Source organism: Struthio camelus, chromosome 10 (genome assembly GCF_040807025.1).
Source record: "Struthio camelus isolate bStrCam1 chromosome 10, bStrCam1.hap1, whole genome shotgun sequence".
NCBI classification, from domain to species: domain Eukaryota; kingdom Metazoa; phylum Chordata; class Aves; order Struthioniformes; family Struthionidae; genus Struthio; species Struthio camelus.
In genome coordinates this window covers 26076111-26092773 of record NC_090951.1, presented here as the reverse complement: position 1 = coordinate 26092773, position 16663 = coordinate 26076111, and the positions used below count along the sequence as shown (strand labels likewise).

The 16663-nt window shown below is 59.1% G+C and overlaps 1 non-coding gene across 1 annotated transcript; it reads right to left on the bottom strand.

Annotated features, from left to right (window-relative positions):
- Nucleotides 1–425: 425 nt before the first annotated feature.
- Nucleotides 426–519, bottom strand: TRNAI-UAU (transfer RNA isoleucine (anticodon UAU)). The gene is made up of 2 exons: nt 482–519; nt 426–461 (listed from the first exon to the last, which is right to left on the bottom strand). It is a non-coding gene; the product is annotated as a tRNA-Ile (tRNA).
- Nucleotides 520–16663: the final 16144 nt, after the last annotated feature.

Sequence of the window (16663 nt, the reverse complement as noted above, 5' to 3'; positions counted from 1 at the left end):
TGCCTGCAGCTCCACCGCAGTGCTCGCGTGTAGAGAGCCAGGAGTGCTTCCTCCTGGCCTGGCTGCAGGGGGAAAGGCTGGCTAGGAAGGCTCTGCCACAGTGAGGCTGGGCAGCTGGTGCTGGGAGAGTGTCCGCCTGGAGGGCAAATGCTGAAGAGCAAAGGAAAATGTTAGCATCTGCGCCCTGAGTGGGGTCTGGATCCTCTGCGGAAGAGAAGGGAGGAGAGCCCAGCTCTGCCTCCGGGGCCCCAAACTGAGTGCTATGCGGGCAGAGCCCAGGTCAAGCCTGGAACGGCCCCGAGCGCTTCTGGTGTTCCAAGGTGTCTGTATTGGCAGGTCCCGGGATGTCTGGCTTGAGACAGATGTCGCTGCTAGAAAGCTGCACCGCCCAAGGGAAGAGGAGGCAGTGCATGATCAAAAGCCCATGCTCCAGGTGAGGCTTGAACTCACACCCTCAGCATCCCTCCGCTTAGCACTGCTGTATAAGTACTGCGCGCTGGCCCATTGCGCCACTGGAGCACGCTTGGAGAGGCGGACTGGAGCCCACGAGCAACCATTGTTGCCTGCGATCACCATGGCTCTTCAGCATTAACCGGGCACCTCAAGTGCTTTCCTCTTTGTCTCGTCCAGCAAGGAGCAGCCATTGCGTGCCAGGCTTGCAACATTCACCAGGGCACGGAGTGCCAGGGCAAAGTGCCCCTCGGCAGGGTTTAGCTGGCTAGAGGCAGGAAAAGGGAGGCCACAGGCGACCCAGGGCTGGGACAGTGAGGTCGCTGCTGTGGCAGCCCTGTGAGGCCATTGAGTGCATCAGAAAGCCCCTGTAGTGAAGACAGCCGGGGGAGGGGGCGAGGGGAGGCAGAAGAAGGACACCCGACTGCCACAGGGACCGTGAGTAAGGGCAGACCCAGAGCAGCCAAAGCCATGCTGGGCCAATGGGAGTGGAGGCTGGAGAGGGGCTAAGGCAGCCAAGAAGGACACGGAGAGCAGCAGCAGGGAACACTGGTCCCAAACCACATCTCGTGGGGGAGCCAACGGGCTTCTGGCTTTGCGCTCTGCTCCCGAGGGCATCTGGGCTCTGGCCTAACCCCTGCCTGGCTGTCAGAGTCCAGTAGTCTCTGCAGCAGCATCTTGTAGCTATTCCACACAGGGAGGGTCAAGAGGGACCTCACGGAGCTCTCAGAGCGAGACGAGACAGAAGGGTCACCGCACCAGAAAAGCCAGCGGGCAGTCCCCCAAAGCAGCAGAACGTCGCCCTTCCAACTCCCCACTGAAAACCAGTTCTTCTCTTTTAAACTGACAAGCACTTTTCTGGAAATCAGGGTCAGCACCACTTCATGAGTTGCATGGCCAGGGAAAGCTGCCAACTAAGCGCACAGGCAGGGCAAAACAGTACTGGCTGAGTACTCAGCTTCTGGACCTCCTTGGCAATTTGTTGGTCCCTGCAGCAGCAAGGCGGTCCAAAGCCTTTGCCTCTTTACTACGCCGAATGTCTGCCAGTGAAGCAGGTGCTTAGTAAGAGGCAGCACTTGCAGGGAGAGTGCAGTGTTTGGAGCATCAGGCGTTACTGGGACAAGGAAGACGACCGAAGAAGAGGCTTCTCCCAGCAACAGACCGAAAGGACACGGCCATCACCCGCTCCTCTGGGAGGATCCACAAAGCCCCTTCCTGTGTTTGATGAAGGGCAGGGAGATGCTGTGTTCCCGGGTCAGAGGAGGTGCATGGACAGGCTTCAAGGAGCCCAGGATTTGAAAAAGGCTGACAGGGCAGTCAAGCAGCTGTGAGCTGCCTGTAGTTTACAAGAAGCTACTAGGTGCTGCTTTGAAAACCTAATTCAAGAAAGCGCTAAAAAAAACCAACCGCAGCCATGCGGCAAGAGAGGAGGAAGGTCTAAATGAGGCACGTCCACCTCCAGGCAGCAGGCAGGAGGTGGGTGGTGGGGACACTGTGCGCCCACCAGGACATGAGCACAGCCCTGGGGGGGCCGCCACAAGGAGCAGCCAAGGGCCGACGGAGGCCCAGGGACAAACATGGCCCATCCCAGGTTTGCCTGGCTGGAGAGCACTGCAGCTGCAGAGAAAAGCCAGGCATCTGCACTCCCAGGTTGCCGCACCGCTCTACCCCACAGCAGCTCCTCCTCTGCCCTTAGCCTTTCCCCATACAATCCGGAGAAGGGCTCCAGCTCCTATAGCACCCCTGGGGCTGTGGGCCCATCAGGTGTACGTGTGTCCTGGCCACCATGCTGTGTGAGGGGTGTGTCCGCTGTGCAGTGTCTCTGTGCGTGTGGAGAGCGTGAGCATGTGTGCGGATGCGTGTGCAGTGTCAGGGATGTGTTGGGCTGGTGCATGTGCACTCTGGCGGTGCAGTCCTGGCTGTGCGTGAGGGTCTTGGGGAGTGAGAGGTGTGAGCTCTGAGCGTGTCCTAGGGAGGGTAATGAAGGAAGAAAGGGGCGCGTGTGTGTGCGCGCGCGCTGTCCTTAGAATGAGTGAGGCAGTGGTTTGCTTGCACACCCGCTCTGTGGCACGCGTGTCTCTATGCTGCGGTCTGTGTACGGGCGTTATTCTGTTACGGCGCTACAAAAACTGTGGAGGAGCACATGGGGGGTTTAACAGCTCTTCTGTTCATCTGTCCTGCAGCACTGTCCTTTGTGAGGCACAGGCTGGTTACTCCAGCCGTGAACAAGTACACGCCACTTTTTTTTTCCTTTGGCCCTTGTAGGTGGATTTCAACATCCCCTTTGCTAAGAGCTCCATGGCCGCAATGGAGACAACGCTGACAGCAGCCGAGGGAGCTCCCACGCTGACAGGCCTCCACTTGGCCCTGGAGCTGCAGTGCCTTGGGATTGGTCGCTCTTCAGGCCCAGGCAGGCTTCCGCAGCTAGCAAGATGGCTCAGGACCACGCTTCCAGACTTTCCAGCAATGTTCACACGTCTTCTGCGCAGCCAGCAAGTCCTGGTATCTCTCCCTTTGATCCCGCAGAGCCATCTGCTGCCCAGTGCTAGGGCATTAAAAAGGAACCGTTTGGTTTTAGGCACAGGGAGAAGGGCACGGAAACGCTGCAGGCCTAGGGCAGGGCGGTTCTTCTGGGGTCTGCTTCTGCTGGCATCTCTATGCTTTCTGGAACGGGACAGGGGCCCTAGTGTCCAAGGCAAGGACATGACAAGGTGCCACGTGCCGGTAATCAGCCTGCGGAGGAGTCAGGCGGGGATGGGACTTTGCACCAAGCCGGCCTCGATCCCCACAGGGCAAGGTGTCCGGGTGTGGAGCCTTGGGGAGACAAGGATGGAGCGTGCGGTTTGAAAAGGGAGAGCCAAAACGCTGGAGGAATCCTTTCATCGTCGGCAGCCACAACTTTCTGGTCCCACAGGGAAAGCCCACCGCTGAGTGCCCAACCCCTGCCCCTGGGCTGGAAGGGTGCCTGCTCCCAGGCCACAGCCTGCAAAGCCTGTTGCTCTCCCACGAGGGGTGCCAGGGAAAGACCGGACCCCCTTCCCCTCCCCTCCCCTTGGGTGCTCCTGGATGTGGAGGGAAGGCCAGTGCAGGGGAAGGGGAAACAGCACCCCCAGCTGGAGAAATTTACCAGAGGAAGTGCTTCTCTTGGGAATTCCGCTGCCGATTCAGCTCTACCCTCTGCTTCCACTCTTCCCGACGCACTTGGTAAGTCTCCAAGAGTTGCAGGGTGTGGCTTGCTCGTACAGAAAGCTGCCTGCAAGAGCAGGGAAAGTTCCCTCTCCCCTTCTGGCTGAGGCCCTCCTGCCTCTCCCCTCGACCAGCCCCTGCACGCACGCTCCCGCTGGTGGTACCCACAGCCTTCAAGTGGCAATGCAGCTTGGGGCTGCCTGGCACCAGGGTCCAGCCCAGGTCATTGCCATGCCAGGAGAAATCAGGGGACGCCATACCCAGCCCCATGGCTCCCAAGATGGGCTTCCTCACACCTCGGACAGGTGCTGCCACTCCAGTTTTCCAGGCCGGGGCTGGGCCTGGCGCGCACTTACTCTTTGCGCAGCCGCGGCAGCCTCTCTGGCTTCCTCTTCTTCTCCTCAGCTCGGGGCAGGAAGGCAGCAGCGCTCTCCTCTTTCCCAAGCCACGGCACTGGTGAGTGTGGCTGAACCTCGGGCAGCGTTTCCTGATGCCGCCAAGCCTGCATTGGGGCCAGAGGACAAATTTGAGGCTGCTTCTGACCTCCCTCAGGCGCTCTCACCTCTCAGCCCTGGAGAAGCCAGCAACTGCGGGGCCTGTGCGTCCTCCCGCACACTTGCTCTGCTCTGGCCTCAGAAACCCCCATGCCAAGCACTGCCGCAGGCAGGGACCCTGGCCGGGATTCACCACCGTTGCTTGCTGGCTCCATTCTCTCTTGCTGACATCGCTCGTGACAGGGTGAATGAGGGCAAGGAATGACCGTTTTTCAGCGCTGCAACCGTGAAATCAAACGCTCCCGTGGGGTTCCACCAGTCAGACCCCAGCACGGAACCACTGAACGGGGTCGGTTGGAGGGGACCTCTGGAGAACTCTCGTCCAAGGCCCCGCTCCAAGCGGGGCCAGTTAGAGCAGGCTGCCCGGGCTGTGTCCACCTGAGGGTTGAATAACTCCAAGGGTAGAAGTCCCACAGCCTCTCTGGGCCCTGTTCCAAACTTTGACCACCCTCATGGTGGAAACACGCCTCCCAACAGCTAGCCGGAATCTGCCTTTTTGCAACTCTACGTCTTGTGCCTCTCACCCTGTCACTGTGCGCCTCTGAGAAGAGCTGGCTAAGTTACCTCTAGCCTTTCCCCCGGGTAGCTGCAGACAGCAAGGAGATGGACCCTTGAGCCTTCTCTTCTATGGGCTGAACAAACACAGTCCTCTCCACCTCTCCCTTGGACACCAGGTTCTCCAGCCCGCTGACCAGCTTGGGAGCCTCCGCTGGATTTGCTCCAGCATTCCAGAGCCTCTCTTGCATGGTCGAGCCCCACCCTGGACCTAGGGCTGGCTCCAGGTGAGGTCTCCCAAGGGCTGAAGAGAGAGGACTCGTGGCGTCCTTCACTCGGCTGGCTACACTCTTGCAAACACAGCCCCGCCTGTGGTTGGCCTTCTTCCCCGCAAGTTCAAGGGAGGGGGCGACCCAGCCATGCCCCCACCACAGCACATTGCTGCTCCTCCCCTTTGGCTTTTTGCAGCAGCTTCTCCCTGCCAGGCATGGGCAGGCAAGCTTGAAAGACCATGGCCACCTGGCCTGCTCTTTGGGGGGCAGCAGTACCACTCGGACTTGGAGACCTCCACGGCTCCGCTCCTCGGCTTACCTGTTCTGCCCTGTTTGGCTGCCTGCAAACAGGAATTGCAGTCCGAGGTCTGGCTTGACGAGGTTCTTGCTGCTTGCTGTCCTCGTCCACCTCAGAGGAGCTCTCCCGAACTGTTTGCAGCAGGCTGAAAACACACAAGCCGGGTGAGGTTATCGGAGTCCCGGATGAGACCGTTCTCCATCTTGTGCTCACAAGCAGCGGCGTGCCAGCCTCTGCAGCACAAGACAGTGCTGCTGGAGCATTTGGTGTATTTGAGCCCTTGTGATCCCGTCAAGAGTGAGGGCCCTACAGGCCCTAAGGAAAGCTCTGGATGCCCAGGTGTGGGCCCTCTCTGGATGGCACGAGGAGAAAACCAGTGCCATTTGCCACGCCCGGAGCCTGCAGAGCCCGCTAGCCGCCTCCTGCTAGGGGCACTAAAGGCCGTGAGGTGGTCAGAAAGACTCTGTTTTGGGGTGAAATGGGAAAAGGGGAGGCTTCTAGTGAATTGAATCCAACCTAAAAACCAGGGAAAACGGACACCGCTCTCTGTTGGTGGGGGAGGATGGTCTGACTTTCACGTTCCTCTGGGAAGTGCTCTCATCTACGCTGCAACCAAATGAGGTCCCTTGAAATGTCTAGCAAAGCAGAACAGCTTTGCTGCAACTTCTCAGCTGCTGCAACACCTCTTGCATCGACATCGGTCGTTGTGACACGAGTTGACAACCTTTCAGAGTTCATACCGACGGCGTGTGCGACGGAAACAACTCCTTCCCAGAATGCCAAAAGCACACGGTCACCGGCATGCTTTGCTCCAAGAGCCTCACCTGGCAGCTGGCTTGTTTGCCCGGGTTTTCCATTCTTTCCCTCCCTTTGAGCTGGCCCCAGATAGCGTGGGCGGAGAAAGCCTTTCTCGAGAAAGGAGGCGCTCAGCAGGAGGACTCCCTGGAAGTAGGAAGGGCGGAGACTCTTCAGCAAGCATCTCTGTGAGCGTTTGAACAAGAAGGACAGGCAGCTGTGCTCCAGCTTTGGATCAAAGAGCCCGATTGCCTCGGAGCTCTGCTCCCGAGCAGGTCTTAGGCCCTTGCTGACACAGAATCCTGTCCAGCTCTTCACTTCTGCAGGGCACCCTTCTGCCCTGGAGTACTGTGGCTGTTCTCCTGCTTTCTCTAGCCCATAGGCTTAAAAAGCGGGGCTTGGCTGGGAGGTGCTGGTGACCTCATGGTACCCTCTCCTTTGGGGCGGCTGCGGGCTGGAGGGCATAGTTCCACACGAGAAGGGGAACAGATTCCTGCACATCTCTAAGGCGCTCACATGCACAGACGTGCTCTTCTGGCGCATCCAGCCCAAAGACATGCTTAGGGAGATGCACAGCACAAGGCCTGCAATTACCAGCCTCCACAAGGAAGCCACGTTTTGGCACAGCTTCGCAGCCTGTCGCCACTCATCTCCACGTGGTCTTCCTCCCCACTTTCCAGCGCGCTGCTTCCCTGGGAAAGGTAGACCCCCTCCGCCACTGGCAGCTCAAGGCAGGATTTTGATCCCGCGCAGAGCGCGGAGGGATCTTCCTAAATTCCTAAATGCTGCTGCACAGACAGACTCCTGCAACTAAGGAGCAGCTTGCAAGACACACCAGGGCATGGAGTCCCAGGGCCAAGTGCCCCTCAGCAGTGGCAGCTGCTGCAGTTGGTGCTGCAGGACTGCCCAGAGAGCCCCTTCCAGGAGGAGTCCCCTGAGATCTGCCATGATGAGTAAACAGAGGCACAAGAGAAGCAGCCTACTCCGCCGGGCATCGCCTTTTCAGCTTGGCTCCAGCCCCGTGCTGCGGAGGCCAAAAGGAAAACAAACACACCTCTCTCACCAGTCAGCTGTGACATTACCTTTTCCCTCAGTCTGCTTGTTACGCGCTCTGTCCTTTGCCTCCCGGCCTTTGGCGGCCTTCCGAGACCCTCTGGAGGAAGAGGCTGGTCTCACAGGCGACATCTCAGTCTCCGTCCTGGAAACAAGAAAGGCACCAGAGAGAAGCTTGACACCAGAGGCTCGCAGAAACCTGCGACAGGCTTGCCGTCAATCTAGGAAGACCAAGTCATGCAAAGACTTGTTGGCCGCCCTTCAGATGTCACACTGACAGAGTGTACGGAAGAAGCAACCCCTTCGAAGAACTCCAAGAGCACAAGGGCACCCTCAGCCCTTTTCTCCAAGAGCCTCACCTGGCCGACGACTTGCTTCCTTTGCTCTTCCGCCCCTTCTGCTTTTTACGGCCGGCGCCAGATAACGCGGGTGGCACAGGCCTTTCTTGAGAGAGGAGGCACGCAACGGGAGCACTCCCTGGAAGTAGGAAAGGAGAAGGCTCTTCAGCAAGCGTCTTTGTGAGCACTTGGGACAGGCAGATGTGCTCCAGCATCGGATCAAACAGGCTGATCCCCTTGGAGCCACGCTCTCCAAGAGGTCTTGCTCCCTAGGATGTCCTTGGCACACGCCAGCAGCCTGTTGACAGTCATCTCCAGGCAATCTTTCTCCCCACATTCACGTGCCCGGGATCCGTCAGAGAGGTAGACCCCCCCTCCCTTCCCCTCCAGCATAGACACCTCGCCGCCAAACGTCCTAAAGTGAAAGAGGAGCTTGCGCTATCCACCAGGGCGCAGCACCCCGGGGCAAAACTGCCCTTCAGCGGCACCAGCTGCATTTGTTGCTGTTGGGCCACCCTGAGACCTCCTGCCATCCAGAGTCACTTGAGATTTGCTGCGAGGGGTAAATAGAGGCACAAAGAGGCAGTCTACTCTCCCAGGCACCGCATCTTGACCAGGGCTCCAACCACCTACTGCTGAGGACAAAGGGAACACACGCATGAACACACGCACGCATGCACACTCCCTTCTCTCTCACAAGTCAGCTGTGACATGACCTGTTCTGTCCATCTGCCCTTCTTCTTCAGTGCACTTCAGGGATCCCTGGGAGGGAGATTCCGCCTCTTGTTTTTCAGCCGGAAGCGTCAAATCAAATCTGGAAAGGAGAAGACGCCAGGCTGCAGAAAAGGCACCACGCTCCCTTTGCCGCTCGCATTCACAGTCCGTTGCCAGAGAGCTTTGAGAAGGCCTGCCAAGGCCATAGCTTTCCAAAGCAGAGTACGCAACATCCTTGAGAACTCTCATTCTGAGGAACCGGAGAGGCACAGGCCAGACCTCTGCGGCGTGTGCGCACACGAGAGGCCCCACCAGTCTGGGCCAGGGCTTCCCTATCCTAACGCGGAGAAAGTGTACTCCAGGCCTCCTTGCTGCCCCTGGAGACCATCTCGCCTCCCCTCCTCCTATTCACCAAGCAGGAGCTGAGACCTACTCCACAAACGTACTGTGGTAACATGAAGACACTGCCGGGACCCATGCGAAAAGCCACACTTCCTCTTCCTGAAACCACCAGGGGTCTCGTCCCTGGGGCCTGAAACAGAGACAGAGGTACGTGAGAGCGTTCCGGCGACATGACTGCCTTGCTCCTAAAGGCAGCAAATCTTTCTTGTGCTCAGGGCAGATGCTGCCACGGGGACACCCTGAAACAAAGTTTTCTCTCCAAATGCTAGCCCTCAACTAGGAAAGCAGAAGATGCACAGCTCAGAGCTGAGACTGAGGGACCTCACTGCCAGGTGTTTTGCAAGGGCAAGAGTCAAGACAGTCAACGAGGACGCGCCTTCTCTGTTAGTGGAGAAGTCAGGCACAGGAGAAGGCATTCGATTAGCCAGGGTCTCTGCGGGCCGGGTTTTGCCGGTTGGCTTGCTATGAGCCTTCCTGGAAAGAGAACACCTGGCTCGGACCTGGTGTTAGCCTCACAGGCTCTCCAAGGATTTGGGTGGTTGCATCCATAGCATGGAAGAGGAGCGAGAGAGACCCAGCCCTTGCTTTGCCTTTGCCCAGTGGGTAAGAACCGGGAGTGCCACACGAGAGAGCTGGGGAAGGGCATTGGGCTGGGATGAGGAGACAGGCTGGGACAGGGTGACCATCCCAAGCAGAGCGTGAATGCAGGCCTGGGGCAGAAAAGAGCCGTTCATGGCAGTGGGACGCCAGGGACACTGGGAAGGGCTGGTCAGTGCAGACGGCCCAGCACTCAACCATGGCTTTCTGCGAGGGGAAGCGCCACAGATACCTGCCTGCGTCGTAGACTCTTTCCCCAGAAACTGCCTACTTTTGAGCCCGTAAAAGCCTCGCCATTATCATTTCTAGCACAGAGAGTGGGATGCTGGGCCAGCCAGAGCCTTGGCCTAACGCGGGGCAGCTCGTCCTACGTTCGCCTCTGTCGCCCAGACCACTGCGTACGAGAGACGGACGCTAGAGAGAGTTGGCGTGGCTGGAGACCGTGGCTGCCCCGCTGGCCGGGAAGGTCCTGGCAGGCCAACAGAGATCAGTTCAGTCGTCCTTTGACAGGTGTCCAGAAGAAGTAGGCGTAGCACGGGGAAGTGCTCGACTTACCCCGAGCAGAGCTGCTAGCAGCTTTCCAGTGCCATCCACGGTGAGGAGGAAGTCATCGTAAAATCTCATGGTCACTTCCTGGTCTCGTACGGAGAGAATGCCAATGGCCTTGAAGACAAAATCCACGGCCTGTCTTTTTGAGATGGCCCGAAAGAACGCCATCACGGTCTCCTGTATGCAGCACTGCACCGTTGTAAAAGGCATGTGGGCACACACGGATAGATCCTCGTACCTCAGAGGGACGATTCTTACGTCACCTAGACAGCAGCAAAGGAGGAACAAAGTCACCTCTGCAGCAGGGCAGCGGGCTCCAATCACAAGGTGACAACACTTTCTGGCAAGACAGCGCTGCCTCAGAGCAGGCTCTTGAATCCTCTGCTACAGCGCCTAGGAGCGGTTTATGGAGTCCCTTCCGGGAAGAGTCAGAGCAGCCTGCAAACTGAGGTGCTCAGGGGGCAGCAGTGATTTTGCCAGTGCAGGAATAAAAAAGGGAAACTAACCATTTGGTAGGACCACGTTACCGGAGGGCAGGACAAGTAGGGCAGACGGGTGCAGGTCCCATGAGAAAGTGCGTGGTGCCAGGCCATTGTGACTGTGCCCGCAGCCAGTGCCCTCTGGCTAAGCCTATGCCATGTCAGTAGACGCAAGGAAGAAGCAAAGTGCAAGGACGGCACAGCAGCCCACAGGGTTCTTCTACCCCCCCCGCACCCCCACCCCGACCCCCACCCCCACCCCCACCGCCTCGTAGTCAGCAAATGTCTCCGCTTTTGGGGCCAGCGTCCTATCCCTCCCACGCACCCGGCTGAAGGCATATTACCAGGAAAGGACACCCAGGGAGCCTTTCTGAGCAGTTGCTCCTGGCTGGCCTCTGCAGCTTGAACAAGCTGAAGTTGTTCTCAGGCCAGCTGGAGGCATTCAGTCATGTCTTCAGAGCAGTTTGCATGCGCCTCAAGCTCGGCGCAAGGGCAGGCAAAGGTTTTAACGTGTCTTCTTACCAGGAACATCTTCTTGAGCGCACCTGGCCTGGTATTCCTTGGCAACAACCTCCGATATACGGAACATGGGTCTCCGAACAATCGAAAGCTCACCGTTCACGGAGCACTCGTAGTGTTTAAGGACATAGAATATCCCCACTCCTAATACCTTGACACCCTGAGAGCAGCAGCGGGAGAGAAGGAACAAGCATAAGCAGCCTGGAGACGAAAAACGGACCGAGGGCTTGCCCGAGCGTGGGGATGCTGCCCTGGGCCCTGCCCACCCCTAGCATGCAAAGGGCAAGATGGGGCACTAGGGAAAGCACACACTCCAGACCTTTCTTTCCTCTTGCTCCTCTGCTCGCCCCCCAAATCTCTTTGGGAAAGCAACAGCAGAGCCAACATTCCTCCCCTACCTACAGTCGGAGGGGTTTCCAACGGCAGGGACCAACCCTGGAACAGGGGCCAGGCTTTGGTTTTTCCATGCTGGCACTGGAGAAGGGAGAAGGCCCAGAAAGTGCCCAGCACTCTCTTCTGCTTTATCGGGACTTCCGTTGTTACCGCCGGTGCCAGAGAAGCTGCTCTGTGGCACATTTGTCCAGGACAGTGTCCTGCGGGGGTGCTCTTTCTCTTTTCAGGGGAGGGAAGCAACGGCACGCCGTGGCACAGGGGTGTCAGGACAAGGCAAACCGTCAGCGTTTCAGGAGGGGAGGACCGAGCCACAAGACCCACCTTGTTCTCTGCCAAGTGCTCTAGAATGTATTCAGAGACGCTGTCCCAAATGGTAACAATCTCTGGAAAGCAAGGGAAAAATCCAAGTCAGCAAGCGCACAACCATTCAGCACCCTGCTCACCAAGGAGGTGACCGGTGCAGGTGAGACGAAACATACCGCCACCCCAATTCCGAACACGCAAGGCGCTCCACGTGGCGGGAGCTGCAGAGCTGAGCTGCGAGGACACCTCTGCCCACTTCTAAGCGAGGCTCCTGTCCTTTCAGGTGGGCATGCCTGAAAGGCATACCCGCCCGCTAGGGAAACGGGGACTAGCTTTCCACGCCAGTGAGAGGACGGTGCCGTGCCCACAGGAGTCGCCCAGGCTCAGGGCAGCCCCAGGTGTCTCCCCTGCAGGAGTCCCGGCTGCCAAACTCACCGCTGGGCCACCAAGGGACGTGCAGACTGGTCTCTCGTGGCACCCACTAGCCCTGTCCAGCCCTGCCCCACAGAGCCCAGCCTTTCCATAGCTCTTCTCCTAGCTGATATGCTCTACAGCAGTCAGGAAATACCTCCTGCAAGCCTTACCGTAGCGGCTGAGATTCCTGAGCGTTGGGAACACGTCTGGCCACAGGTTCTCCATCTTTGCGCCCCCTCACGCTCAATGAGGCCCTGTAGCAGGAGGGGGAGGAGGAAACTTCTCCTCCTCCTCCTTTGCACTTCCCCAGGCAGGCTCCAGCAGTGTTGCGTGGCCTGCCTTCGCCCTCTCGTTGCGCTGCAAAGCAGCTCCTCCAGAGAAGAGCGGTGGCGAGAGCAGCACCCGAAAGCTGGGCTTGCCCAGGCCTCGCAGGGAAGTGCAGGGAGGGGCCCCGTGGCGGGAGGGGAGCTGTGGCTGTGATGCGGCATGTCCCACTGTGACCCCAGCCCGCGTCACCAAGAGGCTGCCAGGCCTCCCGCGACACCCTCCCCCAGACCCTGCCAGGCTTTGCCCACCTCAGCCAAGGGCAGCTGCGCTGGCTGTTTTGGGGTGCTGCCCCCACCCCACGCCGTGGCGCAGCGAGAGCCATGGCGGGGGCGGGGAGGGGGAGCTCACCAGTGTGGTGGCCCCAGATGGGGACGCTGCGCTGCCATTGCTGGCCGCAGGGGCTGTGCTGAGCTCTGCCCTGAAGGAAGGAAGGAAGGGATAAAGGAAGGAAGGAATAAAGAGGAGCCTCGGCAAAGCAAGGGCTGGTGCTGGTTAGGTATACCACAGCCTCTCTGGGTTCTGGAGTCTGGAGTCTGCCTGGGCTCTGGAGTCTGGCTCCGTCTTCTTTACTCCCCCCATCGCGTATTTAGACACACCGACAAGAGCCCCTCTGGGCCTTTGCGTCTCCCGCCTAAACAATCCCAGCTCTCTCAGCCTCTGCTCGTGTGACGGATGCTTCAATCCCTCAAGCCTCTCGGAGGCCTTTTGCTGGACTCGCTCCGGCATGGCCATGTCTTTCTTGTACTGGGCCCAGCGCTTGTGGTACAGGTCTCTCGCTGGCACCTGCTGGACGGCTGCTTGACCTTCCCTCATCACGACTCTAGGTGGAACTAGAGCTCCAAGCGCCCTGTGCTCAGGAATGGCTGACAGAGCTCGCTGGAGCCTGTTAGAGCTTGCGAGAGGTCACAGCCTCCTTTGGCTCAAACTGCTGCACCTGTGTGCTGCCTCGGTGAGCTGTGCTCTCAGCAACGGCTACTTCCTTTCCCCCCGGGCACTGTCCAAGAGTCCGCCAGGACCGTCTCCAAACCGTGCCAAAGGCCGTGCGAATGCAAAATCGGGTCTGGGAGCGTTAAGCGCCACCCCTTGTGCACCAACATCTCGCTGCACTGAGGAACACCTGTGCCATGGCTGAGTGTGGGGGGCAGGTGGGCTTGTTTCCAGGGCTTCTTTCAAAGTGACCGGAGTTGTCCAGGACGTAACAGAACCAAGGGCTGGCTCAGGCTGTGACTATCAGCAGGGCCTAAGCACTGGTTGTTATTGCAAGTCCCCTGTGGCGTAGCAGCAGGACGCGACACCTGGGTGCTGTCAGGGCCCTGAGGGCCTCAGTGGCCCTGACCAGCAATGCTCCACACACCCTGCCCATGGGCCCAGGAGCCCATTTCAGCTCCTCCCTGGGCCTTCTGGCCCCGTCTGCACCAGGAAGCATGGGAAGGGTCTCTCATTGGCATGTGCAGAGCAAAGCTTCACTGCAGAGTCGCCTGCTCCTGCCTCTGTGGGACTGGGTAGTGCAGGGATCTTAGGACTGAAAGACAAGGCAGCTCCTGCGGCAGGTGAGTCACGTCCCGCAGACCCAGAGACCTTTTCTCTGTCACCCAGCGCCTCCCAGGAGCCCTAAGGAAAGGGTATTCTGCAAGGGGATTTGGCAGAAGACAGGGCTGCCCTGGAGCTGGCTGCACAGGCAAGCCCAGGATGGCTGTTGTTGCAACAGAGGAAACGCCCTGTTCCTCGTGCCTGCTCAGAGCTCCTGTGCGTCTGATAGGGTCCCCTTCCTTCCACGCTGCCCCCCAGGTGAAAGGCCTCGCTTGCTGTGGCAATAGGGTTAGCCCTAACCCTAAGCCTTTCCCTGGCTGGGAATCGAACCCAGGCCGCGGCAGTGAGAGTGCCGAATCCTGACCACTAGACCACCAGGGAGGAGAGGCCCAGCCTGCCTGTGCACCCACCGGTGGGCACCAGCCCTGCCCTGCAGGGGACCAACCCCTCCAACCACAGCCCTCCACAGCCGGTCAGGAAGACAAATTGCCGTGGCAGCCCGAGCCTTCCCAGGCAACTCTGCAGGCATTCCTCCTTCTTTCTGAGAACGAGGCCCTCAACCAGAGCCTCTGGGCAGCAGGCACCCTGCAGCGGGAAGGCCCAGGGAGTGCAAGGTGGCGGTCGGCGGGGAGGCTGGTCACTGCTGGACACAGGTTTGCACCTGGAAAGTCCCTGAGCAGAAAATCACAGCTGGGCACAAATCACAGCAGCCTGAGACAACAAAGCCCGACAGCACGGGCTTCAAACCCACCTCTCCAAGAAACCGGAGCCAAAATCCAGCTCCTTGCACCACTCACCTATACCCACCAGACTGCAACACTCCTGTCCTGGTGCATGGGTTGGGCTGGGGGAAGTCTGGATTGCCTCTCGCCAGGGGACCGATGCCCCTTCCGGCTGTCCTTGCAGCACAGTGCGAAACGTGAGCACGCTCTTGCTGCAGGTGGCAGCCAGCAGTGGGAGCGGGCTGCTTTCCGAGGGCAGGCAAGCAGGCTGCGAGGGACATAGCAAGGCCAGTGAGGCAGGGACCTCCCTGGCAGGGCACAGGCCCTCAGCACCCGAGCAAGAAGGGAGAGCTGGTTGAGTGTCAGGAACGAGGGCCAGGCACAGAGCAGTGGTTGCCAGCCAAGTCCAAAGTGCTGAGACGGGTCTGAGGCCAAGCTCTGGAGCCCGGTCAGCCAGGGAAGGGCAGGGTCAGCGAGGTGCATGGCGGCCAGGGCCGGGCATGGCTGCAACGTAGCTCAGGCGAGGAGCAGCTCCCTTCTGCTGAGCCACCTCCGCCACCCAGCGCAGCACTCCTGCAGCTGCAACCTCTCGCCAGGACCTCTCCCAGCAGCAGGAGCAGAGCAAGTGGGGAAAGGACCGTCGCTCTTTGTGGAGGTGCGCCCACAGGCTCACACTGCACCCCAGGGTGCGTGGTGGAGGGGACACTTGAGCAGAAAGAGCCAGGGCTGGGCACGGAGCAGTTCGTATCCCCTGTGCTATGCACCTGCCTTCCCCCCTACACCACCCTCTGTCCAGCTGGCTACGCGGGGCCGCTCTTTGCAGAGTTGTCCTTTCCTCATCGCCAGCCCCTGGACATGCCCCGTAACTGCCTTCAGTCCAGTTCTTTGCCATCCCCAAGAACTGAGACTTCTGAAAAGGTGAATCTAGAGCGTGAGTTTGCCTCCCCTCTCCCAGGGAGGCACATGAGGGCTTGCGCTGTTCGGGTGCTGCTCTGCAAGGACACAGACTCGCATTTTCTGACTTCTCCCTGCTAGCCTGCCGTCACCTGACAGCTCTGGCTGCTCCGCAGGAGGGCAGAAGGCAGGAGGGCAGGAGGCAGGAGGGACAAATGGCCCGAGGAGGAAAGGCAATCACATGGGCAGCTGTGATCGTATAGTGGTTAGTACTCTGCGTTGTGGCCGAATCCGAGTCACAGCAATGGTTTTGCAAAGCCTGCCGGGTGAAAAGGAGAGTTGGAAAAGACACGGGAGGCACCCGCAAGGGTAGGCCAAGGGGTTTGTTTCCAAAGATGCCATGGCCTAGGAAGCTCTTCTGTGCTCTCTGTTCCAAACATTCAGTGGGCTCGTGCCTAAAATGATTTCCTGGTTTCTAGTGATCGTGCAGTGTCTTCTGCTGGGGGGCTGCCGTGACAGCTACCCCTGCTTCTGGGAAAGCAGTCAAGCTTCTCCGTTCTCCAGGCCAAGCTTGAGAACTGAGAGACTCTGCCTGGAAAGTGCCCAGCTTTTCACCTTTCCTTTCCCTTGCCCTTGCTCTCCGTGTTGCAGTCAGGGCACTCTCAGCTCCACACACAAACTGCCCTGCAGCCCCAGCCCACCCGCAACTGCCATCCCACGCCATAGAGACCCCCAACACAAGTAGCTCTTCCCTGGGAGAAAGAAGTCGCTTTTTTTTTTTCTTCAGGGGGAGCGTGTGACTTTTCTGAGGTTATGCCACCATGCTGGAAGTCTTAAGTCCTGTTCCGGCCAAGCTGTAAGCTGGCTGTGGGAAAGAAACCCTCCCTGGAAAGGCAGAGCTGCCTTTCTCCCTTGCCTGCTGCAGAGTGAGAGGCGCTGTGAGGCAGCAGCTTTTGCCTGCAGCTCCACCGCAGTGCTCGCGTGTAGAGAGCCAGGAGTGCTTCCTCCTGGCCTGGCTGCAGGGGGAAAGGCTGGCTAGGAAGGCTCTGCCACAGTGAGGCTGGGCAGCTGGTGCTGGGAGAGTGTCCGCCTGGAGGGCAAATGCTGAAGAGCAAAGGAAAATGTTAGCATCTGCGCCCTGAGTGGGGTCTGGATCCTCTGCGGAAGAGAAGGGAGGAGAGCCCAGCTCTGCCTCCGGGGCCCCAAACCGAGTGCTATGCGGGCAGAGCCCAGGTCAAGCCTGGAACGGCCCCGAGCGCTTCTGGTGTTCCAAGGTGTCTGTATTGGCAGGTCCCGGGATGTCTGGCTTGAGACAGATGTCGCTGCTAGAAAGCTGCACCGCCCAAGGGAAGAGGAGGCAGTGCATGATCAAAAGCCCA